Raw genomic sequence first — 27245 nt, forward strand, 5'->3', positions numbered from 1 at the left:
TGCATGGGTTTCACCCAGCTGCACAAGTGAGTACGTCAGAAGGGCTTATCCAGCCAGCACTGAAGCCCGCACCGTGGTGTCCTCACTTCTATTTTTAGTAAGCTAGCTCTAGTACACTTAGTGTAGATAGGCCTACATGAACTGCCCTTCACACCTCCAGCAGCGCTATAGGCATACCCTTAGTGAGAGACAATCCAGGCTAGGAAGAGCTTGCAAGCTAAAAAGACAAGACAAACGAAAAGAATTGATATCCTCATTTTACAGATGGGGAACTGAGAGGGAGAGATCTGCCTAGGTCATAGAGTAAGTCTGGGGCAGAGCCAGGAACTGAATGCATTTTTCCCAAGTCCCAATCCAGTGCGTTGAAATGATGATGACTGATAATTTATTGATATTACCATAGTGTCTTGGAGCCCCATTCATGGGCCAGGAGGCCATTACTCTTCAAGCCAGTGTTTTCATATCCCCTGGATATATTGATTCCTTTTGTTTTGTACGTTAGAAAAAGCTTTCTGGGGAAGTGTGACAGGGTTCACTTGCCCTGCACTGGCACCGCGAGGGTTAACTCTACTCTCTGGGCCGAGGAGGCCACGCCCCCTCAGCCCTGCTGGGCATGCTCAGACTAGAGAGTAGGTATAAAAGGGAGCAGCCTGGCTCATTTAGGGCTGCCTGCTGAAGAGGTGGGATGCTTGCTGTGAGCTCCAGCCCAGGAACTGCGGGCGCCCCGGATGGCGGAAGCCAAAGAGGCTGAGACTCCAGGGGATGCCCAAGGAGTGACGGAGCTGCACAGACTGAGGAGCCCAGAGACGCTGGGACCCGCTGCACCAGGGACAGGGTAGAAGTAGCTCAGGTGAACTAGTTATTGTGCCGAGTGGGGTCAGCGTACTTTGGGCAGGTTCCCTGCTGCCCCAGTGGTGGGCATACTGGCCGCTGACAGGCCCCTGAGCTGGGACCCAGTGGAGCAGGGAGGGTCCAGGTCCCCCTAACCGGCCAGCCTCCACTCTGGGGTGGCCGCCCACTCTCCTGGCAGGCCCCTCAGCCCTGTGGAAGGGGCAGTTACGCTGACTCGGGCCACGAGGGCAGCTCTGCTGACTCTTGCTGCTTGGCCGTACCGCCCCGCTGAGCTGGGCGGCGAGATGTATGGGCCCGTAGTGCCCGGGCTCCAGCAATATTCACGGCCTGGGGGCCCGGCTCTGCCAATGTTTGGGGCCGGGTCTCTCCCCTGGCCCTGCCTGTGGCCCCCCACGCACCTCCCCCAAGTGTCTCCTGGCCCCCACTTGCTGCCTCTGCTCTACCGGCTCCTGGCATCAACTGCTGCCCCAGGGTCTTAGTGCCAGGGCAGGCTGCCCCGACTCTGCCCTTCTGCCTTGGCCCCTTCCCTCTCTGGTGGGACCCTCCACCAGCACAGGGGGGGCCCCCCTGCCTACAGTCACCGCTCCTGCCCCCATGCTGGGCAAGGGGCAGCCCTGCCCCCAGTGAGGCTACAATGAGGGGCAGCAGCAGGGGAGGAGGTGCACATGTGATGGCGGCCCCCTCCCTGGCACCCACCACGGGAGGCGAGGGGGTTTGCTGGACCTGAGAGGGGCCCTAGGAGCAGGTGCAGTGACAGCGGTGCGAGGTGAGTGTGCTGCCAGCGGGGAGAGGGCTGGGGGGAGTCCTTCTCTCTGGCCCCGGTCCCAGGGCAGTCTGCCTGCACCCCAAACTCCTCATCCCCAGCCCTGCCCCACCCCAGAGCTTGCACCCCTGCTCCCCAACCCTCTGCCCTAGCCCTGAGCCCCTTCCCACACCCAAAATCCCTCATCCACAGCCCTCGCACCCCAACCCTCTTCCTGAGCCCCTCCCACACCCTGAACCCCTCATCACCAGCCCCACCCCACAGCCCTCACTCTTTTTTAAATTATTTTAAAAAATATATATATTGGTTTACAAGGCAGGTGTTGGGGAGGGGTGGGACTTGGACCTGTTCTGGGCACCACCAAAAATTATACAGACCTGCCACCCCTGCACGATGACTCAGACCACTAGGCTATACACCCAGCTGAAACAGGTAGCCATACTGACTCAGGTCATAGGCCCAACAGCCCTGTGGGAAGGGGCTGTCACCCTGACTCTGGTCATTGGACCACACAGCCTTGAGAGAGTGGCCATATTGACTTTTACCACTAGGCCACACTCCCCCAAGACAATGGGTGATCGTAAAGATGTGGTTGCGGGGAAGTGATTACCCCCACCCCAACAGGGGATGGGGTGCACTTGCTCCATGACAGCAAGGTAATGGGCTAGCACAGATACTAGAGAGAGAATGTTAAATAAACCCTCCATGTTGAGTAATTGTTCTTAGAGTAGGAGTACTTGTGGCCACAAGTACTCCTTTTCTTTTTGCGAATACAGACTAACACGGCTGTTACTCTGAAACCTGTTCTTAGAGTGTGTGAGATCTCCAGGTCCTTCTCTTTAGTAGAGGAATCATATCGACAATTAATATTGAGCTGTTATATGAAATGACTTAGGCACATTTGAAAATGGGACTTAGGTGATTTTGATCATTTTAACCACTATCTTTTCCAGTGGGAACCATTTACCTGATATTTACTTCATGAGTAAAGATGCTCTTCACCAGTCGGCCATCTTTATCCTACAGCTTTTATCCACCTCAGCACTAGGAGGCAGTAGAGACCTATTTATTTGTCTCTTGCTGTGGTTGGAATGACAAAATACGTGTTTTCTAGTGAAAATATTGTATAAACTCTACATATATGTAAAAAGAAAATAAGCAGTTCATACTCTGGTGCTGCATCAGAGAATACTGGATTATACAAGTCAGCAATTTTGTCAAAGTGCTTCCTTTTCATAGGATGAATAATGCAGAAGAACCTCATGCAGGATGAGAACGAAAGATGTTCATTATTCCGCTGACTCTTTTAATCTGTAAATCAAGTTAACTGGAGGTGATTTAATCAATCATTTTATCTGGGACAAAAGCACAGGAGTATTATGTAAATTATGTAACTTTTTTGGATGAATAGACTTGACTTTTAGAAGGTCAGACTTTCTATTGCAACCTTTTTCTGGATGGAAAACTGCCTTTCCAAGCAAAACAAAGGTTTTTGTGTGAGAAAAATCGTATTTTGGTTGAAGCTTTTTCACTTTTCAAAATGAAGACTTTTTAAAAATCTGGTAGAAAAAAAGTTAATCAGAGAACCACCCCCCCCCCCCCCCCGACACACACTGAACTGATTTCTTGTTTTAATTATTTTGAGATTTTTTTCCATTGAAAAAATGAGGAATAAAATGAAAAACTTTCATTTCTTTCAATGTTTTCATGAAATATACTTTATTTTAAACTTAGAGAAGCCACCAAAATGAAAACACTAGCACAGGCTGTTTCACCCTGTGCTGTCCTGATAGGTTAGACAAACACCTGTCAGGAATGGTCTAGATAATACTTAATGTACCATGAGTGCAGGGGGCTGGATTAGATGACCTCTCGAGGTCCCTTCCAGTCCTGTGAGTCTATGATATATGGAATCAAAGATGTTCTTAAACAGGAGGCACTTATCTCTGACAGAACAAGGAGTAATGGCCTCAAGTTGCAGTGGGGGAGGTTTATGTTGGATATTAGGAAAAACTTTTTCACTGGGAGGGTGGTGAAGCACTGGAATGCGTTACCTAGGGAGGTGGTGGAATCTCCTTCCTTAGAGGTTTTTAAGGTCAGGCTTGACAAAGCCCTGGCTGGGATGATTTAGTTGGGGTTGGTCCTGCTTTGAGCAGGGGGTTGGACTAGATGACCTCCTGAGGTCCCTTCCAACCCTGATATTCTATGATTAAGGAGAACAGCTACAACTATAGACCCAAGCAATCGGGCTTCCACTCCGCTTAGGCTCCAGCTTTGTTTGTGTCTCATTTACCAGGAGTCTCACCCTTTCTGCAACTCTACACACCAGACAGGCTGAATAACGTACCTAGTGGTTGAATAACATACTGCAAATAACCATATATCTAAAATGATAGCATTTTCCAGCATACATCTCAAAGTGACTTCCAGATGTTAATGGGTTGGGTTGCGTTGCAAGAACCCACTGAGGTACGGAAGTAGTATTATCCCCATTTTGAGGATGAGGAAATTGGAGCCCAGGGGATTTTAGAGTCCAGTCCAACTACCAGTGAATTCAAGTGACTAGCCCAGGATTAGCCAAGAAGTCTATGGAAAAGACAAAGTCCAGACCCTCAGTTCCTGTCCTGACATTAAGCACAAAATCAGCCTGCATATGTTAATAAAAAGGCAGCTTCAAATATCCAAGAATCCACACAGGAAAGACTTTTTCTTTCATACTTTTAATTTTCAGTTGAATTCCATGTATTTAATTACTGATAGTTGTCTTTCTCCCCCAGGGAATTGAACGCTGCTGAAAGGTGCTAGGAGTAAGTGAATGAAGTCCTTGAATCAGCCAGAGACCTGTAACAGCAGAGAGTGAATCAATGCGAGTGTGATGACCGCCACCCTGGCTCACACCAGGGACATCCAGAGTGAGAAGGATGAGTCTTTACAGCTTGAAGCTAAGGAGCCCTGCTGTGTGACTATCACAGACTCCTCTGCAAATCCCATGCAGAGAGGGACCCATAACAATCCCTGACCAGTGGATTTCACCAGATTTCCCCATCTCCTCCAAAGCACCACATATGTTCCATGACCTAGAGGGCCTAACTCTAGAAATGAGAGCATAATAGAGTCTCTGTGGCTCAGTCTCTCCTTGGCCTCTCCCATGACTCTAACAGTGGGGAAAGGGTGATCTTATACTTAAGGCATACGACTGGAACTCTGGAGAGTAAATCCAGAGTATGTCCAGATTTACTAGAGAACGTTGGCCAAGTCCTTTTGTGCTTCATCTGTACAATGCTTCCCTGCTCCCAGGAGATCTGTGAGGATAAAGCCATGAATGTAGGAGCAAAATTAGAAGGGTCAAGGCAAAAAACAAGATTAAGCTAGCTAGGAACATAAATGAGACAACATTTTACAAATGCATTAGAAGCAAGAGGAAGACCACTGCTTTCTGAGGAGGGAAAGCCAATAACAGAAAATGCAGCAATGGCTGAAATGTTAAATGCCTTTTTTGTTTGCTTTCATCAAAAAGGTTAGCAGTGATCGGATGACTAACATATGGAACATCAGTTTAAATGGGGTAGAAGCTGAGGCTAAAATGGGTAAATAACAAATTAAGACTTGGACAAGTTAGATGTCTTCAAGTTGACAGGGCTGGTCAAAATACATCCTAGAATATTTAAGGAACTGGCTGAAGAGATCTCTCAGCCATTAGCGATGCTCTTTGAGAACTCGAGGAAGACAGGAGAGATCCCAGAGGACTGGAAAAGGGCAAATATAGTGCCCATCTATACTGATGGGATGCATTAGCAGGAGTGTTGTAAGCAAGACACCAGAAGTAATTCTTCTACTCTACTCACCGCTAATAAGGGCTCGATTGGGTATTGTGTCCAGTTCTGGGGCACCACACTTGGGGGGGAAAAAAGTGGACAAATAGGAGAAAGTCCAGAGAAGAGCAACAAAAATGATTAAAGGTATGAAAAACATGAGCTACGAGGAAATATTGAAAAATTTGTTTTGTTTCTTCTGAAGAGAAGACTGAGGGGGACAGACTGACATAACAGTCTTCAAGTATGTAAGAATTTGTTATAAAGAGGAGGGTGATAAATAGTTCTCCTTACCCACCGAGGATAGGACAGGAAGCAATGGGTTTAAATTGCAGCAAGGGAGCTTTAGGTTAGACATTAGGAACTGGTAGAATGTTCCCCCCCTCCAGCTTCTATGGGAGCCGCAGAGCTGGCGCTTGGGATGGGGGCAGTGTGCAGAGCCCCATGGCTGCCCCTGTGCATAGGAGCTGGAGCGGGGACATGCTGCTGCTTCCAGGAGTAGTGCAGAGCTACGGCATGCGCGGAGCATGGAAAGCCCCGTCCCTTCTCCCCCGCTGGAGCTCGAGGGTCAGATTAAAAGGTCTGATGACCTGGACACGGAGCTGTAGTTTGCCCACCCCTGATCTAGATAATAGTTACTGCCATGAATGCAGGAGACTGGACTAGATGACCTATGGAGGTCCCTTCTAGTCCTACAATACTAACGTTTGTAACAGTGTTGGGGGGGTCACATCAGTAAAATAGATACATTAGTCACAGTGATCGTACCTATGATGTGGATGTGGTGCTGGGGACTTAGGTAAATTCTAGATCTAAGTATGAAAGAAGAGTCTGGCAGGCTTCATGCTGGTAGAAAGTTATTAATATTCTATTAAAATTAATATTACATAAGTAATAAAATTAAAATATGTAGTGTTTGGACTTTCCTAAATGTTGGTAAATGGATTCCTGTAATGCTCATGTGCTGATCTCTGCATTTCTCCTGTTAAAAGTAATATCTCTACATTAGTATTACATAACTCTCACTTGCCTGGCTCCGATCCCATGATAAGACACAAAAGCATGGAGATACTGGGCCAAACCAATGGTCCATCTAGTGCAGTATGCTGTCAGCCGACAGTAGCCAATGCCAGATGCTTCAGAGGGAATGAACAGAATAGGGCAATTATTAAGTGATCCCACTCCCAGCTTCTGGCAGTTAGAGTTTTAGGGACACCCAGAGCACGGGATTGCATCCCTGACCATCTTGGTTAATAGCCACTGATGAACCTATCCACCATGATTGATTAATCATAAAAAGGGCTACACACCACAGCGGAAAGATGGTCAGATAATGCCCATTAAAAAGCACATGTCCAGAGGAAACTTCTCAATACAGCAGGAAAAAAAACAGTTTGTTGGACAATGGAGAAAAGGAAACTCCCACCCAGGGATGGGTCACACATGATGACTTCACTGAAGAATTACCTCATGGATCACGCCCCCTTTTGCATCTGTGAGCCTTGGTGTCAGAACAGTTCCATGGCAGCATTTTCAGGTAAAAGTTGTAGGGTGGAAGGAAACAGGGTTCTTTTTAACAGACTCACACCTGAGGCAAGGATTTTGTCTACCTAGTAAAGGACCCCCTAGCTGCCACAGCTGGGGTAAGCCTCAGAAGCTGAACCTGTAAGACTATGTTGAACAAAAATTGTATAAGATAATAGCCTACAATTATGTCTTTGTCTGTGTCTTTAGTATTTTTAGCATTGTGCAAATATCTCTTGTTTCATTTTCATTTAATTAATAAAGCTTACGTACATTTAATATAGGATCGGACTGAGCATTGCCTTATTGGGTAAAAGAGAGATCTAAGGAGGACCGACTTGTGGTGTGTGCTTGGTCCTTTTGGAACAGAGGAAGTTGGATTTTCTGTGACATTATGGTCTTCTTAGCATATGCACAATGTGCCCCAGGTGGCACATAAGGATTCATCACCAAAACTGGCCCGCTGGTAAAAGGGCCTAACCTCCCAGGGGTCCACTTACATGGTGTCAAGAGGGCCGGGCTTTTTGAAGGGGTCTGTTTAATGTCTACATTGAGGCTGGCTAAAGCTTAGGGAGTTAATAAGCAGAGCAGTTAGCTGGTGTGTCTGAGTTAGATCCACAGCTGGCGCTGGGTTAACTTCACCGTTATTGAACTGTCTGCCCTGAAGTTAAACCCATGGTCTCGAAATACCAAAGGGCATGACACTGGATCAGGAACTGAATTGAATCAAGGCCACCAAAAGAATGGCCTTTTCTATTGGTCGCTGATCAGCTGTTGGATGGGGATGGCTTCTGGCCATCGCTGACCTGTCCAGCTAGCCAACAGGCTTGATGTCAGTTCACTGTTCACTATTTACTCCCCCGTTTCTCACATCGCTCCTTCTTGATTCACTGTTGTGGCAACCTATCCTTCCACCCTTGCTGCATCCTCTTCCCTACACAGCTCTAAGATAGTCATTCTGATGGTATTTCGGGAAGTAAAGCCAGCTACTGTTTAGCCCTAAACATGCATCGGAGCTAGTGTGCAAATCTCCCTGTCACATTGTGCGTTCTGTTGCACTGCAGCAAATCAGTTTAACAGGAGCCGCAAAATCCGGTCTTGCTGAAGCTATGGGGAGCTTCCAAGTGGTCTTTGTGTGTAGGTTTGGCTTATAGAAACTTCCAGCTGAATTCTTTAGGGATATCCCGGAATGGGTTCGACTGTTTAGCATTAGAAGGGTGAGATGGAGAAGAACTATTAGGTTGTTGTTAATTAATATAGAATTGTATGACTGGAAGAGATCTCAAGATGGTATCTAGTCCATCGTCCCCATGCAGAGGTAGGATTAAGACATTGCCACGGTGAGCCCTAACACTAGATAGGTAACCACTTCAGAGCAGGCTGCAAAACCACAGTCATCCTTCCAGCGTTCAGAGCCCCCTGCTTACTAGCAATGGGTCCTACACATTGAATGTGGAGCTGATGTCTCATCATGGTAACACTTGTAGGCCCTGCTCAGGGCTCCGTTACGCTAGGTGCTGTACACACACATAACAAAAAGGCAGTCCCCGCCCCAAGGAGCTTATGATGTACGTATAAGATGAAAGACAACAGAGATACAGGCAGATTAGGGGAGTGCAAGGCAACAGTGAAACTGTTTTAATCGCTGTGACAAGCAGGTCGCATCATCTGCTTAAAAATTGTTAGGTATTTTGTAGGCATCATGGGAGGGGTTAGAGAGATTTGATGGAAGATAACATAGAGACCTTGTGGATTTTTACAGGACACTCCTCCCATGTATAAGGGACCACCTGGGAGAAAACACAAAGTACCAACCCATCAGGGAGAGATCAGAACCCCCTATTGAATCCTCAGCATCACTTCCTGCAGCATGTAGTCCCTGGGAGCCACAACTGCTGTGAGGGGTGAGCTGCAGGGGACTCCTGGGGACATGAGGCATGACGTGTGTGTAACTTTAAAGGGGTTACCTGATTCATTTTACACCTCTGTGATTGTTGCTTTTCTTTGTCCAGCCCCCCTGCCACACCGCTTTATGTGTAAGTCACACTAGTTTTGCATACCCACAAAATGCCAAATCAGAGCGTTACCCACTACTTGGCCACTACTTGGCCACACTTACACCCAAGGTATAATTTACAGCACTGCAGACTTTGGACCAGTGCCATCCAGGAGGCTGGCCTTTGCTTACTCCATGCAGAACTAGTTCCCTGATATTTAAACCTGTTTTTTAAATTCTAAAAATAAATGACATTCTCATCAGGTTAGCGCTAACATTATTATAGGCTTTTCAACGGATTCCACATTGTGCCTTCAGTTGCAACATTAAAACAACCAGTTTGAAACCACAAGGATAATTGCAACTTTCTGGTTCAGCTCTATCTTCCAGCTCATATCAAGCCAAGTTACTCTGAATATATCAAAGTTCACGGGATGCATAATGAATACAGCAAGGTCAAAACTAGAGTCATGGGGATCTATTGCTAACCATAGAATCGTAGGACTGGAAGGGACCATGAGAGGTCACCTAGTCCGGTCCCCGGCACTCATGGCAGGACTAAGTATTATCTAGACCATCCCTGACAGGTGTTCGTCTAACCTGCTCTCCAGTTATGGAAATTCCACAACCTCTCTAGGCGATTTGTTCCAGTGCTTAACCACCCTGACAGTTAGGAAGATTTTCCTAATGTCCAACCTAAACCTCCCTTGCTGCAATTTAAGCCCATTGCTTCTTGTCCTATCCTCAGAGGTTAAGGAGAACAATTTTTCTCCCTCCTCCTTGTAACAACCTTTTATGTCCTTGAAAACTGTTACCATGTCCCCTCTCAGTTTTCTCTTCTCCAGACTAAGCAAACCCATTTTTTTCAATCTTCCCTCATAGGTCATGTTTTCTAACCTTTAATCATTTTTGTTGCTCTTCTCTGGACTCTCTCCAATTTGTCCACATCTTTCTAGAAATATGGCGCCCGGAACTGGACACAATCCTCCAGCTGAGGCCTAATCAGCTCAGAGCAGAGTGGAAGAATTACTTCTCATGTCTTGCTTACAACACTCCTGCTAATACATCCCAGAATGATGTTCTCTTTTTTTTGCCACAGTGTTACACGGTTGACTCACATTTAGCTAATGAGAGGGACTTTCATAGTATGCCACAAGGGGTAGATTGTATTCTCTCCTGCTTTGCACACGTAAAGGAAACCAGGAAGGGAAATCAGCAACCTACCATAGAGCAACAACCGGTCCAGAATTAGTGTAACATACTGACCAAGTGTGTCTGCCTCTGGTGCCTGGAGTATTAATCTGCTACTGCTTGCAAGGTAATGGAGCTGGTTTTAAGAACAGGAAAACACAACATTTGGAAGAGAGGGAGCTGCAACAACAAGAGGCCAGAAAAATGACCATTTGAGAGCTGTAGCTGCTTGATTCTGACAGATTTAAAGGGCATGCTGGGGGGAAAAAAACAGTTCCTGCAAGACGCCACTCCTGCACTGGGACAAGGGGGTCCCAGAAGAGGATGCTCCTGTGGAAAGAGAGGCTTCTGTGTGCTGCACTGTGTTCCTGTATCACAGGCACACATAACACCTACTCTTACCCGGTGCTGACCACTCCTGCTATGCTCACAGCAGCTGGGGAAAGGGCCCTTGCAGGGAAAAAGCCCTTGTTGAGAGTCAGGGGTGCGCTCACGTGCAGTGGGTCATGATATATGGAATCACCGTCCTTTTAAAACAGAAGGCATCTATTACTCGGAACAGCTGTATACTGCACACACAAGTTCACAAACAATGTGGACTTAAGGTTGCATGCAGAAGTGCCTGGGCTCCACCGAACATGAGAGTTTAATGCCTAGCTCGCAACACAGCCGTGCCAACTTAACTCTGCCCCTTTGGATCCCTGACCTAAGGAATCCCTCCTGGAGATCACAGCACCCGAAGCTTCCCTCATCTTCTGCCAATTAACCGTAAGTGATCCTTACTGCATGAGTGCTGCACAGAGTACAGGAATACCATGGGAGCGTATGAGTGGGAGTGCCAATTTGGAGTTGCACTGGGCACAGAGTGAATGGCAGGTGCGGTTAGGGAGAGGGAAGATATTGCTTCATTCCCAGTTCTTATTGCCATCCCACTGGGGGCAGTGTTGAGGTTGTGTGGCTTAAACCCATTGCATCTCACTCCAGTGCATCAGGACATTTTTGATGGAAAATTAGTTTTTCAACTAAACAAACGTTTTAAGTGTCTGCTTTCCACAAACAAAAAATTGAGTTTTCATCAAATAATCAAACGGCCAAAATATTTTGGCCGAAAATGGAAAAATGTTGATTTGGTAATGCTGCTGTGGTGTCTCCTAACCTCATTCTCCTGGGTGGGCTGGGCTCTCTGGCCAGGCTACATCTCCCATGATGCATCATGGTCGTGGACTCCCAGGCTGTCCCACCTCCCATCGCCACCAAGGAAGAGTATGGTGCCTCATGGGAGATGTAGTCTGAACAGAGAGCCCAGCCTGTCCAGGGGAATGGGAACACAAGCTAACTCATCTACAGTTCCCTTCAAGCACTGCAACAGATTTTCTGAATCAACATTTTTTTGGTTTTCAAGTTGAAACATTTCAATTTTAGAATTTTCACAGAAAATTCAAAAAAAATTCCTTTATAAAAAATAAATGAAAATACTTTACAATGTGCAATAAGAAATACATCACACTTTTGATAACATGTATAAATCTATGTGGTGATGTTTTTTTTTCCTGGTTTCCCTGTTTTTTCCCCCGTTTCCTTCCAAAATGAAATGATTTGTCTGTTACTTTGCTGAGATTTGCTCCGTTGTAAGATTTCCTATGATCAGATTGAACTATATGGTCCTTTGTGATCTTGCTAGATTCATCCAAACATCAGCCGTGTTTTAATGGCCAGTGTTAACAACTGTAACAGAACACTTCTAATCATTTGATAAGGTTTTAATATTTCAGGAAACCCATGGTTTTTTTTAATAAGAGGGAGAATTTTAAAAGTGAACATAAATGTATATTGTGCTTGTAATAGACTTTGGAATTAATCAGGGTATATTATGTGAGCCTGAAATATTAATTTTCAAAATTCTTAGCCCCCCACAACACACTTTGGAGTTGATCCTCTGTCGTGCTGAGTGCCTGAGCTTTCATTAGGCCTTACTCATATGAGTGAAGCTTGGAGGACCAGTCATTTTAATGGCAGACCTGAGCACCTTCAGATGCTATTAAAGGACCTGATATGGCAGTCCTTGTACCTGTATGGTCTAGCTCTAGCCCTAGCCCTGTGTTAACAGATGCAGGGTGGTAAGAATCATTCCAATTTTTACAGCACCCAGCGCCAGGGGGACCCACTCCCTCAGGAGGCCTTTCTGTGCTACTGTAATATAAATCCATATTTACTAAGAATAACAATTAGCCTCTCAAGGGATCAGACCCTTAGCATCTGAATTGAAGCTACATCAACCGATGAAGTGAGCTGTAGCTCACGCTCAAATAAATTGGTTAGTCTCTAAGGTGCCACAAGTACTCCTTTTCTTTTTGCGAATACAGACTAACACGGCTGTTACTCTGAAAAAAATACATCAACCATGAATTTCACTTTTTGCTCTCTTTCCTCTCTTGCGCTTTAATGTTCCTTTTTTATCAATTTCCCCCCCCTCCACTGCAGCGTGTGGATATGAAGCGTTGGAACAGAATTAGTACTGAAAGTATTTTCTAGTGTATCTGGATACTAACATCACTTCACCTTAAAAGCTAAAATTAAAATCATATTATCAACTATAATCCTGGGGGAACCACATACCAAACATTAGCAGAAAACACCTTCTTATGCATGCAAGGAAAATCATATGGGAGAAGAGCATCTGTTATTAACATCTGAGTGCAAATTCTTTCCACCTGTCATGGGCAGAGAGTCAAAAACCCTTCATCTTCTGCGTAGCACTCAAGAAGCTGTACATATAGAGGACATTGTAAATAACATTAAGTGTCTTTCCATAGTGCCCTGTATAGATGATATTTCAAAATCTCCCGTACGCCAGTGCTAGAAAGGCAACTGGGGATGATGGCTCAACTGACCAGGTTGCACATTCCAGCAAGCGAGACAGAGCTGTCGAATGGTCTAATTTCCTGAGCAAAAATATGTATTGAAGCAGAGAAGATCACTTATCAGAGCAAATCACAGCAGGTTTATGGAGAGAAAAGCTAGAAGCAAAGGAGCAGAAATAAACCACCTTACCAGCAAAAATGGCCTTTGGTCAGAGACAGAGAACTAGAGGTTTGACAAATGTGTTCATTAACAGGCAGTGTGGTCCAATGGACAGAGCACTGGACTGGGACTCAGGAGCAGCGTTCTGCCACTAACTTGCTGAGTGAGTCTCTGCGCCTGTTTCTCCTCCCACCTTTTGTCTGCCTTGTCTATTTACTTCTCAGTGCAGGGCCTGTCGCTCCCTATGTGTTTGTACAGCGCCTAGCACAATGGGGCCTCGATCTCAGTTGGGGCTTTTAGGTTCTACGGTAATATAAAGAATAGCACTATTCTGTGTTTGCTGGAGGGGGTTCCCAGCAGTGCTTAAGTCCTAGAAAAAGGGCCTGAACGCACTTCTCCTTTGGAGCCCTGCAGAACACCGTGAACCCTCCCTGCTCTAAGACAAGGGGATGAAATAACAAAGCATTGACAGCAGCTCAATAAAACTCTAGGCAAAAAAGCCCTGCAAACTTTAACTCCCCCTGAAATTCATAATCAAAGGGTACAGAAGGCAGTGAATTTCTGTCCCAGGGTCTATAGTCTAGTGTTTGTTTGGTAGTTACAGCATTGCTAATCCCAAGCATTCAAAAAACCATAGTCAGGTCCCCAAAAATTGTGAGGGGATTTAAATGTATCAGGGGATTTTTTAAAAAAATCATTAGTTTGTAGGGTTTTTTTTATTTGCCTTCTAGTCTTCCAACCTCTAGCTTTCAAGCTTTTCTCTGCAATGGAGAGGATTAAATATGGACTTAATTGTTTGAAATAGCAGCTGAGATTCTCACACCATCCCATGACTCCAGGAATGGGGACTTTAAGGAAAATTCAATATACGATGAGATCTGTGATGAAATTGCAAGTTGGCAACACAGTAGTTAGTAAAGTCTGTAAATGTGTTTTAATAACTGTCCCTTTCCTGCTTGTAACTATAGAAAAAAACCTATATTTATATCTATATTTGAGATACATTTGTTGTGCTTTTATTCAAGCACAAAAGTGAGTTTTTTAGGGGGTGGGAAAAGAGGATGATGTCTATTTATCTAGCTATCTATAGAGCTGGGCAAAATGTTCTGGACTAATAGTTCATTCAATCTAAAATGCAGCTTTGGTCGAACCGAAACGATTCACAATTTGATGTGAATAGTTTTGGCCATTCACAAAGAGAAGAAGGAAGTGGGGCTGCTGTCCCCTCTCCTAAGCTTTTGTGGTTAGTGCACTCACCCAGGATGTGGGAGACCCAGGTTTGAATCCCCACTCTGGAAAAGGCTTGAAATGGACTTTTTCCAATTCCCCAAAAATTCCCCAAAAATTCTGATTTGGTTTGAACCATTTTTTCCCCCAAGAACTGCCACCAAACTGAAAAATCAATTATTTGACCAGTTCTGGACTATCTAAGGTACTTATCTGACCCCCACTACTGTGGTATCTGAGGGCCTGACAACACCCTTGTAAGGTAGGGCAGTGCTATTACCCCCATTGTACAGATGGGGACTAAGGCATAGAGATACTATAGAGGTCAGATTTGTAAAGGTATTTACATGATTTAAAGATGTACATAGGCACCTCGTGAGGTTTTCAACATTTTCATTAATGACTTGGATAACACAGTAAAAAGTACACTTATAAAATGTACGGATGACTCCATGCTGGGAGGGGTTGCAAGCGCTTTTGATGGCGGGACTAGAATTCAGATCAACCTTGACAAATTGGAAAAATTATCAACAGGATGAACAGCCTACAAGATGAAATTCAATAAAGGCAAGTGCAAAATATTTCACTCAGGAAGGAAAAATCAGAGGCACAAGAACAAAACGGGGAATAACTGGCTACGGGGTAGTATTGCGGATAAGGATCTGGGGGTGATAGTGGATCTCTAATGGAATACGAGTCAACCACGGGATGCAACTGCTGAAAAGGCTAATATTGTGGGGTGTGTTAACAAGACTGTTGAATGTAAGACACGGGAGGTAATTGTCAGTAATACTCAGCACTGGTGAGGCCTCAGCTGGAGTACTATGTCCAGTTTTGGGACGCACACTTGAAGGAAGATGTGGATAAACTGAAGGGAGTCCAGAGGAGAGCAACAAAAATAAACAGATTTAGAAAACCTTACTTTTGAGGAAAGGTTAAAAAAACTTGGCATGTTAAGTTTTGAGAAAAGAAGGCTGAAGGGGGACCTACTAACAGGCTTCATATGTGTCAAAGGCCATATGAAAAAGAAAACTGTGTCAATTGTTCTCCAAGTCCACTGGAGACAGGACAAGAAGTGATGGGCTTAATCTGCAGCAAGGGAGCTTTAGGTTAAATATCAGGAACACTTTTAAACTATAAGGATAGGTAAGATCTGGAACAGGCTTCCAAGGGAGGTTGTGAAATCCCCATAATTGAAGGTTTTAAGAACAAGCTGGACAAACACCTGTCAGGGGTGGTCTAGGTTTCTTTGGTCCTATGTCTGCACGGGGGGCTGGACCAGATGACCGCTTGAGGTCCCTTCCAGCCTGACATTTCTATGAACCTGCAAGATGTGGTGTGTGGCAGGACCTTTACATCTGTGCAAAGCCCCATGGCTTTCAACAGGACTCTAATGATCTGCCTGTGCAAATCTATTTGCAGGATTGAGCCCCAAGTCATTAAAAACTATCAGCTGTTCCCACATCAGAGACCTTCTGGTAAACTGAAATGTATTCAGTGTGCTAGCAATTCTGTCTTTCCAACGAAACAGGCTAGAGCTGGTCAGAACTGTTCAAAACAAAAATGGTGTGCACTGAAATTTGGCCTTTGTCAAATAATGGATTTTTTTTTTGTTTTGTTTTGCAAAACTTTTTTTTTGCTTTTGTTTGTTTTAATTTTTTGTTCTTCAAAAAAAATCCAATGGAAAATTGAGGCTTGAGTCTATCTGTTTTGTGACAGACAAGCAGACTGACAGCACCACACTATTTTTCATATTGCCACTGGGTAACTTTTGATTGCTTATGTGGTGGGTTGTTTTGGGTTTTTTTTTTTCTAACTTGGAACATTATGTTTTCAAATGATTGAGATTGCAAAAGAGAAACGTTCTGTTTCTGTAAAGAAGTTCTGCAGGAAAACAGGTGATAACAAAACACAGCAGGATAGACCATGCTTCTGACTTTGCCAAAACACCCACCGAAATTATTTTCCCCACATTTTCCACAACAAGCTCTTGAAAAACAAAGGGAGGAGGCCTCAGCAGAATCTCTCTCTTCAGCATCAAAACAACTCACATGCTATGGGCAGGTGTTCAAAGGTTCTCAGAACTGGCTTAACTGTTCCCATTTGAAGTCAATAGCTCCCCCGAGCACTTCTGAATACCCTGCCCTACATATCCTCCCCCGTCAAACTTATCCCAGTGCAGCAGAGCCAGATTCTGATTCCCAGGCACACGTGAATAACACCTTGCTACATGAATAGTCTCATTAAAATCAATGAGGTGACTCACAGAGTAAAGGGATCAGAATCTGGCCCTGAGAAAAGAGATGGACCTGATTATCTGGGAATCAGAAACATCTGCTGCTCTGGGGGCCTCAACTGTCCCAGACACATACACTGGCCATTGTACTGTCCCGTGCCTTCGGAAACTAACAGCCAGCAACATGTGGTGGGAAATGATTCCATCCTTGATAGGAAAACCTTTCACAACCATCAGCAAGGTTTTCTATAGAATGTGACCAGCAGAAGAACGGGCCAATTATTTCCCCTCTCTTATTTGTGGTTTTCCACCTGACTTGTGGCTGTGAAGGTCATTCCTGGTTTTTTTGCAAGTATCAATTTGTTTCCCTCCCCCCCGCCTTTCCTTCCTAGGCGGTGGCTCTGGATGATGAACTAGACACTGCGGTCAAAATTGCACATTCAGTCTTGCAAAAACCAGAGGCGAGCAAAACTGGAGATGCACTGGATTGGCTCAGACATGTGCGGACGTAAGAAGGCCTTGGGAAGCCTCCAGTGACCCATGGGGAATTTACCACCTGCCATTATGGAGTTCAAACTCAGTTATCATTATAATGCCCACAAGACATTCACTGGAAAGAACTATGCCATAGACTAGGAAATCTGTGTGTGATCACTGCAGGCTGAAGGGAGGTTCAAATCTGGAAAAGGGCCCCCCATGTTCATTGTCCATCAAAGGTGATTGTGTAGTCAATTGGTCTGGGCCTCGTTCCCTGCAGTTACTGCGTGGTCTCTAGTCCTTGAAGCAAGGGGTGGGTTTGCTGCAAGAGGAAGAATGGTCATATGGTTAGGGTAATAAATTGGGAAGAAGGAGAAATTGGTTCTATTGCTGTTTGTATAGGACACTTCCTACTTTGGGTTTGATTCCCACCTCTGTCACATCTTTCTCATGTGCCCTGGGGCAAGTCACTTTATGTCTCTGTGCCTCCCAGCCCTGTCTGCAAAATGGGGAGAACAGTGGTTCCCACTCCTGCGGGCTGGTCCAATAAGTTATCCCGGTTTGTGAGGTTGTCTAGTGAGGGATGCCATAGAAAAGGCTGCTCAGAAAGGAAACAGTTCCGTATGCAGAAAAGGATGGGGGGAGGGATAGCTCAGTGGTTTGAGCATTGGTCTGCTAAACCAAGCGTTGTGAGTTCAATCCTTGAGGGGGTCATTTAGGGAGCTAGAGCAAACATTGGGGACTGGTCCTGCTTTGAGCAGGGGGTTGGACTAGATGACCTCCTGAGGTCCCTTGCAACTTTGATATTCTAGGATTCTATGATGCATAACTGAACAATGAGGATAGACAAATATCGAACACCTGCCTTATTTTCTAAGCATCATCTGCCCTTTGCACTAAATGAGGCAGGGGTTCTGTGGAATAGGTAACTAGAACCTGTATATAAAGACTATCAAATTATATGCACAAGAGTGACCTTTAATATTTGCCATGTCTTTGCCTTTTGAATGCAATCTTAATGTTTTAAATATCATTTTTTCATATGGAAAATATATTGATTTGTGCACCATGGGCTCAGTCCCACCTCTATTGAATCCAGCTCTATTTCCCAGATTTTAAGTGTCAGTATTGACAGGTATCCAGACTACTCCAGGTATTCGGTGTTCCTTCTTGAGGGGTGGGGAAGGTTTATGAAATTGTTTTGTAACCTGGCAATAATTCACCGAAGCCAAGTTCCAGCTATCATGTTCCTACAGAAGTCTTGAAAGATGCTGTATGAGAAATCAGCTGTACCAGGGGTCACAGTTCAGGGTAACTGCACCTATACTCCCCCTCTGTAGTACAGCAAGGGCACCTACTCTAGGCACCCAGTTTCTCAGCTCTCACCTCTCCAGGGTGGAAACCTGCATCTCTCTCCCTCCAGACCAGATGTGATGTCCCACATCTGGGAGTCCCCAGACAGCAGCTGCATCCTGGCCTCCACCCAAGGTCTTCTGAAAGCTAGTAGGCCAAGGAGCTAGTACAACTATACCTCAGCCAAGGCACCATCCATAGGAGCCCTGATTGGAGCATTGCCCAGCTCCACTGATTGGTCGAACCATGCTATTTAAGCCAGAAGGCGGCACAGGAAAATTTGTCCGAGCAACAAGGTGATTTCTCATTGTGGCTGCATTGGACCCTGCTTGTGCCCTACTCCTGTACCCAACCCTGTTCCTGATTCCTGCTCCGCTCCCGAGTCCTGCCTCACCCCTGCCTTCACTTCTGTATCCATTGTGTTTGATCCTCGCCTCTCTTCCAGTTCCTGCCCTTACACCTCACCTCCAGTCACCAGTCCTGGGCTCCAACCCTGGTCTCCAATTCTGACCTTGACTCTGGCTTTAGGCTTGGCTCTGGCATTTTGAATGTGACCTCAGCTCTGACCTTCAGCTTCGATTCCTGGTTCTGACTCTGGCAATTGGCAGTTGAACTAGTGCCGATTCTTGGCTTTGTTCACCAACCTGGATACCTGCTCTGCCCACTAGACCTGACTCCTGCTCTAGGCCTGACCATCTACGTCCTCATCCATAACAGCAGCGTTTCTCCAGGCTGCACAGTTCCCTGCCTACTCCGTGAATTCAACAGCAAGTCAGACTGCAAAAGCAGGCCTGCTTTGCTTTCTCCTCAGAAGCTACAAACAGGGTAATTGTGCAGAGGTACGTGATACCACACAACTCCTTCTAAGAAAGCACATTGATTCTTAAGGTAAAAGCATTACAGAGAAAACATATTAAAACAATAACAGAACCTACACACATGCTGATAAGCTAATCAGAGATCACTCCAACTCCAGAAAGAGCTCTAGTAGGAGTCCGTGCTTCAAACCTCACACAGGAGTTTTTCTGTAGTTACAAGTTCATAACAGCTTTTGCTCAGAACAAGAACCCCATGAATCTGAGAGTCATTCCTTTATCCACTTTGGGTCTTTGATCCACAAAAGACAATGCCAGACAAGGGTCCTTACCTCAGGGCGAAGCTTCAAAAGGTTGGGTCTTTGCACAGCCAGAGGTGGTCATTTGCATTCCCCTCTCCTCAGGTATTTGCTAGGATCCCCACATAACTTTGGGAGGCTTATTGTTTAAATTAGTCCTTTGATGCTCATAACACTTCCCAAGGCTTACTTTGGTTATGTCTTCCCCCCCGAAAAGTTAAGAACATAGAACGGCCATACTGGGTCAGACCAAAGGTCCATCTAGCCCACTATCCTGTCTTCCAACAGTGGCCAATGCCAGGTGCTTCAGAGGGAATGAACAGAACGGGTAACCATCAAGTGATCCATCCCCTGTTGTCCACTCCCAGCTTCTGGCAAACAGAAGGTAGGGACACCATCCCTGCCCGTCCTGGCTAATAGCTATTGAAAGACTTATCCTCCATGAACTTATCTAGTTCTTTTTTGAACCCTGTTATAGTTTTGACCTCCATATTATCCCCTGGCAAAGAGTTCCACAGGTTGACTGTGTGTTACATGAAGAAATACTTCCTGTTTGTTTTAAACCTGCTACCTATTAATTTCATTGGGTGACCCCTGGTTCGTGTGTTATGTGAAGGAGTAAATAACACTTCCTTATTCGTTTTCTCCACACCAGTCAAGATTTTATAGACCAAGTTCCACACAATCCCACAATAATACATACACTTTTTATTAATACAATGGACACTGAAGATACTTAATTTAATAAAGGCAATAATATTTTTCAAGGACATTGCTGTATTTTTCACACCAGGGTTTAAAGGAAGTGAGGTGGGAAGTGACATGTAGGAATTCCCAGCATTCCATTCTGATGCCAGTGTCATAGAGTGTAAGGTCAGAAGGGACCATTCCATCATCTAGTCTGACCTCCTGTACCTCACAGGCCACAACCACCACCTAGCACCTGCACACTTAACCCAATCGAGCTGAGCGATAGCAGAATGCTGGGGCTTTCCAATTTGGCTTCCCAGTGGAGGAGAAATCAGTGACATAGAGGGTGGGGTATATTCTAAATGTAACTTGCTTTACACACACACACACACACACACACACACACACACACCAGTTCTGAAATAAGACGGTGAAACAGCACACAGGGCAACCCCTTCTAGGAATCTCAGTCCAATATCAATGTCCAGTGAGCAACTCTGCCTCAAGAAATATTCAGATCAGAGCCCAAGGCAGAGAACAAAGTTTCCCACTGCTTATACCGCTCCACCTCTCCCAAAGCTGCCAAGTCTAGGCAAATCTATGTGTAACCGAAAATCCAACACCTCCACCTCATGGCTTCGCAAGAGTCAAAACTCCTTTGCGCACTACGAAAAAGAAACTGGAAGATTGTATAACAGCGCCACCCACTGACGCCTGCCACAACACAAAGAAATTCTATCACTGCTCTCCACCCTTTCAAATTTCTTCCATTTATTTTAATTTTACATGGTAAATAAATCAGGTGAGCCAATGAACAACTCCTGATATTTTTGCGAAGTAACACTGTGTTAATACGGCCGCCTTTCAACACAAACCCTTCTCCTGGGAACTAGTTTCTCATGTCTTTTTTGACTCAATGCAAATCTCGTTAAAATACCAGGAATACAGGAGTCTTTGCAAAGTGACTGGAATGTCTTTCAGGGGCCATATATTTTGATTTCCCCGCCTTACATAGACAGGTGCCAAAAAGTTGCATGAAGTTTGAGGAAAGAAAAAATGAAAAATAAACTCAGAAGAATGGTTATTACATGGAAGGATGACCCTGCGGTTAAGGCATTAACTTGGGAGTCAGGAAATCTGGGTTCAGTTCCTAGCTCTGGCATTAGCTTGTTGAGAGAGTTTGGACAAGTCAATTCAACTTTGTCTCTCAGCTCATCATCTCTAAAATAGAGATTATTATTGTTTATATTGCACTAGCACCTAGAGGCCTCAACTGATATCGAAGCTCCATTATGCTAGGCGCTGTACAAACACATAGTAAGAGAATTTGTCCCATATAGAATCTAAATAGACAAGGGATGTACTATTACCCCCACTTTACTGATGGAGAACTGGGGCACAGAAAGTTCTTGTGGAAGATCACACAAGGCGTTTGTGGCAAAGCTAGGAATTGAAATCAGATCTCTAGAGCCATAGTTACTTTAAGCATAAGCCCATCCTTCTTCTCCCAGAAGCTAATACTTTCCTACCTCATTGGGGTGTTTGTGAAGCTTCGAGTTGATACAGTGAGATCATTGGGTGGGAGGTATTATATAAATGCCAAGGATAGTAAAGTCAGATCCTGAAATTATAAGTAATAAAAAACAGATGACTAAATTGTTTAGGATTTTAAGCTATCTTTCCGTTCATTGTATGAGTTGTAATATCCATACCAAACCGTCAGAGTAGGCAGTACACGCTAGTTAGTCAGTCTTCAACAAAAACTAGCTGGCTAACAACACAAGTTCCAACTTGGGGAAACAGTGTTTGAAGTTTTAAAACAAACAAAAAAAAAACATAAAAAAAAATCCCCCCAAACCTAGTGAATACAGGAATTTAAAATGGCATCAGGTGATGACTTCACATGATCAATCGCTTGTGGCACAAACACCACCAGATTTCAGGTGCTGGTTATTGCTATATATATCTATGCAGGAAAATGGAGAATTGAGTTGATGCCCTGGGTAGCACATGGCTATGGCAGAACTTACCACCAATGAACATCCTCTAACAAGTGGTGAGGATATAGAGCTAGGGGACTCCCAGGCATCCCAATAATTTATTTTCTTTCCTCCTCTCTGTTCTTCTTCCTTTCATTTAGTCTTTGTGTCTGGGGAAGGAGAAACCAGATGAGAAGTGGCATCTAACACATGAGATACCTGATGTGCCAAGGCCATGGGGTTGGACTCCATACTTCCAAGAGGAGCCTATGAAGGCTAAGGGTAAGAGACAGTTCTTAGATCTTCTGTGACTCAGAGAGTTCCTTGTTTCCTGTCACAGAGCCACAATACAGTCTGAGAGGTGTAGTTCTTCATTACAGGACAGGGAGGATGGAATGATGGACAAAAGTACAACACCCAGGGTCTGATTCTCATTCACACTAACGCCATTTGCAATGAACTGTTAATCCCATGTTACACAAACAACTGAACATATTTCAGGGCAGGTCTACCCTAGAAGCACTACACTGGCACAGCTGCAAAGATGCTGCTGTTGCGCATCTGGTGAAGATGCTCTGTGCTGATCAGAGCGCACTCTCCCATCGGCATAATGACTCCACCTCTACAAGAGGCAGAAGTTACGTTGGCGGGAGAGCGTCTCCCACCGACATAGCACGGATGTGGACAGCGCTTAGGTCGCTGTAACTTGCGTCACTTGTGGGTGGCTTTTTCACAGCCCTGAGGGACGCAAGTTACTCTGACTTAAGCGGTAGTGTAGACCTGCCCTAAGTTCACACTAGAGAGCTGGAATTTATTAAATCAGCTCTAAAAACTGGAATCTCCTTCTCAAGTCTAAAATGTGATGGAAAAATATCCTTGCAGCAGTTTCACTGCCAGTGGTCATGCAAGGTGTGCGTGTGTGTGTGTCTCTCCTGGAAGGTGTCAAGTCAGACAACGTGCTGATTACCAAGAAATGAATGAACTAAAACATAGATTCTTAGGGACCACTGGGATCATCTAGTCTGACCTCGGGTATATTACCTTGGGTATAATACAGGCCAGAGGACTTCCCTGAATTAATTCCTGGTTGAGCTGGAGCAGATCTTTTAGGAAAAAACACCCAATCTTGGTTTTAAAATTGCCAGTGATGGAGAATGTGCTGCCGTCCTTGGTAAGTTGTTCCAATGGTTAATTACCCCCCACCTGTTAAAAATTTACACCTTATTTTTAGTCTGAATCTGTCGAACTTCAGCTTTTGAAGTCAGTCAGGAATAACCCAAGAAGAAGATCAAAACTGGCTGGCGCTGAGGTCTGCTGAGTTAGTTGTGGTTCTCCCCAGTCTGGAGACCTAGATTCTAAGCCTGGGGCGGCACAGACACACTTTTGGATGAGGGGCAAATTGCGCAGATCGACATTTTCAAACTTGGGTGTCCAAATTTAGACACCCATCCAAGGGGACTGATTTTCAGAGCTGCAGGTCCTCTGAAAACATTATCTGTTGGAACAGATGGTCAATTCTGTGTCACTTGGAGTCTTTCAGCCGTACTTCTTGATTCTGATTCTAGATGTCTGTCTGAGAGAGAGATTCTAGCTCAACAAAAAGTTATGTGCTACTTCCAGGAATTAGTTGGGAAATTCTGAGTTATACTGGAAGTCAGGCTTGAGGATCACAGTGGTCCCTTCTAACCTTAAAACTGAAAAGTCTGTGACAAACCAGAACATTTATTCAGACACCTGACTATGAATTTAGATCCCTAGCTTTAGGCAACCGCCTGTGAGGATCCACAGGACTTGAACCTGGGCCCGCAGGCCACTGCTGCATCCCCAACACCACCCAATGGCTCTACTAGTGACCAGACAGTTGGGAGCCCGAAGGCCTTACTCTCCCCACCCCCAGGGACCTAACTGGAGGAGTTCCAGGGTCTCTGACTGGGCCGGGTATGTAATTTAAGCCAGAAGGAGACACAGGAAGTTGTCTGTGCAGCAAGGTGGATACTGCCTTACTGCTGCTACAGACCCTGGCATCCGTTATCTGATCCCCAGTCTCATTCCTGGTCATTGACTTCAGCCCTGCCCAGCTCCAGTCCCTCAACCCGGCCACCCTGGTTTCTGACTGCCCCAACCCTAGCCTACAGATCTTTGGCATCCGACTCAGCACTGACCTTCGACTTCAGCTCGTTTCCTGCTGACCGTGGCTCCTGACCTGCCCATTGGCCTCTGGGTCCCGAACACCATGCTGACCACCAGGCCAGACAAAGCACCTCCATCCGGCCTCCCACAGACCCTGACTCCCCTCAATCTCTCTGTGCCTGGGTTACACCATCTGTAGAAAGGAGACCACGCCTTTGAAAAGGGCTTTGAGATGTGCAGCTGAAAGTTGCTATATTAACTATTATTCATATGGCAGTGGCACCTACAAGCCTCAGTCAAGGAGCAGGGCCCCATTGTGCTAAGCACCATACACACACACACACACACACACAAAATACAATGTATATTTGTACATTAAAAAAAATTACAAGTTTGTGGTTTGGTTTGGTTTTTAACTAGACCTTACAGGCAAGGGGATGGTCATTCCTAAAGCAGCCTAATGGATTCATTTCATAAGGAATATTAGGGCCTGAAAGTTATTTTATTTAACACTGTTCCTTTTTCTGCCTCTGGCACATGGGGAGTTGGCAAGGCTGTAAGCGCTGAACGGAGGTGCCGTAATGGAAGGGAGACCTTGGCATCGCTACCTACCCGCAATTACCTTCCCTGTCTCTATCTGTGACTTCATGGCCGTAAACAACGTTCACCACCATATAAAGCATTAAATTAAAAACACATGCAACATGGAACAAATCAGAACATTTCCGAGTAGGCTTCCCCCCCCCACTCCCCTCAAAACCATAAGTCAACAGGACTAAAGAATTAATTCTTCACAGACGCTCACACACGAAGCTGATAGACTCTTCGCTGCTCTAGATCAGTCCCTCTCCAATAAACATTCATTTTCTAACACCCCCCACACCCGGTGCCGCCTTTGGACATACTTAGGAGAGAATGCTCAACTGAGGAACTGAAGGATATTCTCTAACACTTCAGCATTAAAGGTAGAAAAGATGGTCTAGTGGGCAGGGCATTAGAGTAGGCTGCAAAGGACTGCTGTTCAATTCCTCACTGAGCCTGATCTTTGCCAAGTCACTTGAACTATTACTTGCCGCACTTTGACTTTCTGTAAAGTGGGGATACTGGCTCCCTATCTCACACGGAGTGGTCGGTGAGGATTATACCCATTCATGGTTTCAAGGCCCACAGATACAATGCTCATGTAAGTACAAAGAGAGGTCCTGCCTTAATTGTGTTATGGTAGCATTTACTCAAATGAGATTATTAATCTGTATTACCACTGCTCCTAGGAACCCTTGGTCAAAGACCATTGTGCTAGGAGCTGTACACACGCAGAATAAAAAGCCCCAAGGAGCTTACAGACTAAGGATAAGACAAGGGACAACAGATGGATATAGACAGACGGGGAGTATAAGGAAACAATGAGTCAATATTGAACAGCATGATAAGCAGCGTTCTCTGCACACCACCAACCCAACCATTGTCAAGTTTTTTGGAGGCTCCATTGTACTGGGCACTCCACAGTCCTAAAGTAAGAGATCATGAGCTCTTCTGAGCAGAGACTGCCTGAACAGATGAGATACACAAAGAAAGTATTGCTCCATTTTACAGATGGGCAGTTGAGGCACAGAAAGAGAGAGAGAGGGGGGCAGACAGGGCTATTTTCTGCACCGGTGACTGGTCATAAGCAACTCACCCAAGATCACACGTGCAGTCTGTGAAACACTCAGGAATTAAATCCAGATCACCCATGACCCCAGTCCAATACCTTAACCACAAGGTCAAGCTTCCTCACTCCATCCCACTCCTAGCTGCTGACCTTCTCTGAAGCAATCCAAGCCCTTCCCCACTTTCCCATCAGACTCCAGTGCTTCCTCCCCTTCCCTCAATGTCTCAAGACTGCTTTCTGCCTCAACTCCCTCCTTGAGCTCCTGCTTCCCCACTATGGAAAATGCTCCCTCATCGCAGGGGATACGCCTACATCCTTTCCATTCATTAAACCTCCTAGGTAACATCTTGGTGGTTCAATGGCCAGCAGATAAGCGGTTACCTGAAAGATTGCAGGGGGTGGGGGAAGAGACAGTTCCAGCAGCAGAGCTATGTCCTCTTGTAGGCACTCAGATACCACAGCATGGAGCCGTCACCCCATCAGGAGAGGCTACATGTCTAGTATTTAGGTGTCACAGCCATTTGGAAACCAGCCCGCGCAGAGGCTAAGCAGCTGGCTTCAGATTAAGCCACCCAACAGAAACCAGGTTGGACTGTGACACCATTAAGCAAACGCTGCTCCACTTAAAATAGGAGGCAAGTTCGCCTGGGTTCAAACTGCAGCTCTCCTTCCGTCTCCGGCGCCCTAGGCCTCTCACAGTTGCTCTCACACTCCCATTACCTTGACAGGGCAAACTGGGCTCTGAGAAAGCACCTACCAGCCTTGTTCGTGCTGGGCTCGTGAGCAACGTTACTGCGGTCAAGAGAGCAGTCTGATGGATGAAACCCAGCAGATCATCTGTGTGGAATTGACAGCTTCTGTCCACATTGTTAAGGGAACACTGAAACAACCTTGCTAGAGCAGAGAAACCATGCACTAGGTCCAGACCCACTAGTCCGCAGGCCTTGCGAGCTGGGCTAGCCAAGCGCTTTTACTTTACAAACATGAGTGGTTGAACTTCCGATTAGGCCAAATTACAAAATTATTTTTCTCCACCAGGCCGAGGTTTGACATAATCCCCACACAGTGGAAAGCAAGTGATGCTGCTGCCATGTTTTTCTATATTAAAAATGAATCAGGACAGTGATTTCAGCCAGCGTATCTCATAGCCAACGTTACCAGATGCAGCCTTAACAGCTGTGGGCAGACTTACTCCATTTCCTTCTACGGAGAACAACTTGGTGTTCTCA

General features: G+C 45.4%; 1 long non-coding RNA gene across 1 annotated transcript; it reads right to left on the bottom strand.

Annotated features, from left to right (window-relative positions):
* Positions 1 to 20254: 20254 nt before the first annotated feature.
* On the bottom strand, positions 20255 to 24612 carry LOC122464789. The gene is made up of 2 exons (XR_006289163.1): positions 24398 to 24612; positions 20255 to 22405 (listed from the first exon to the last, which is right to left on the bottom strand). It is a non-coding gene; the product is annotated as an uncharacterized LOC122464789 (long non-coding RNA).
* Positions 24613 to 27245: the final 2633 nt, after the last annotated feature.

Source organism: Chelonia mydas, chromosome 2, assembly GCF_015237465.2.
Source record: "Chelonia mydas isolate rCheMyd1 chromosome 2, rCheMyd1.pri.v2, whole genome shotgun sequence".
Classification (NCBI taxonomy): domain Eukaryota; kingdom Metazoa; phylum Chordata; order Testudines; family Cheloniidae; genus Chelonia; species Chelonia mydas.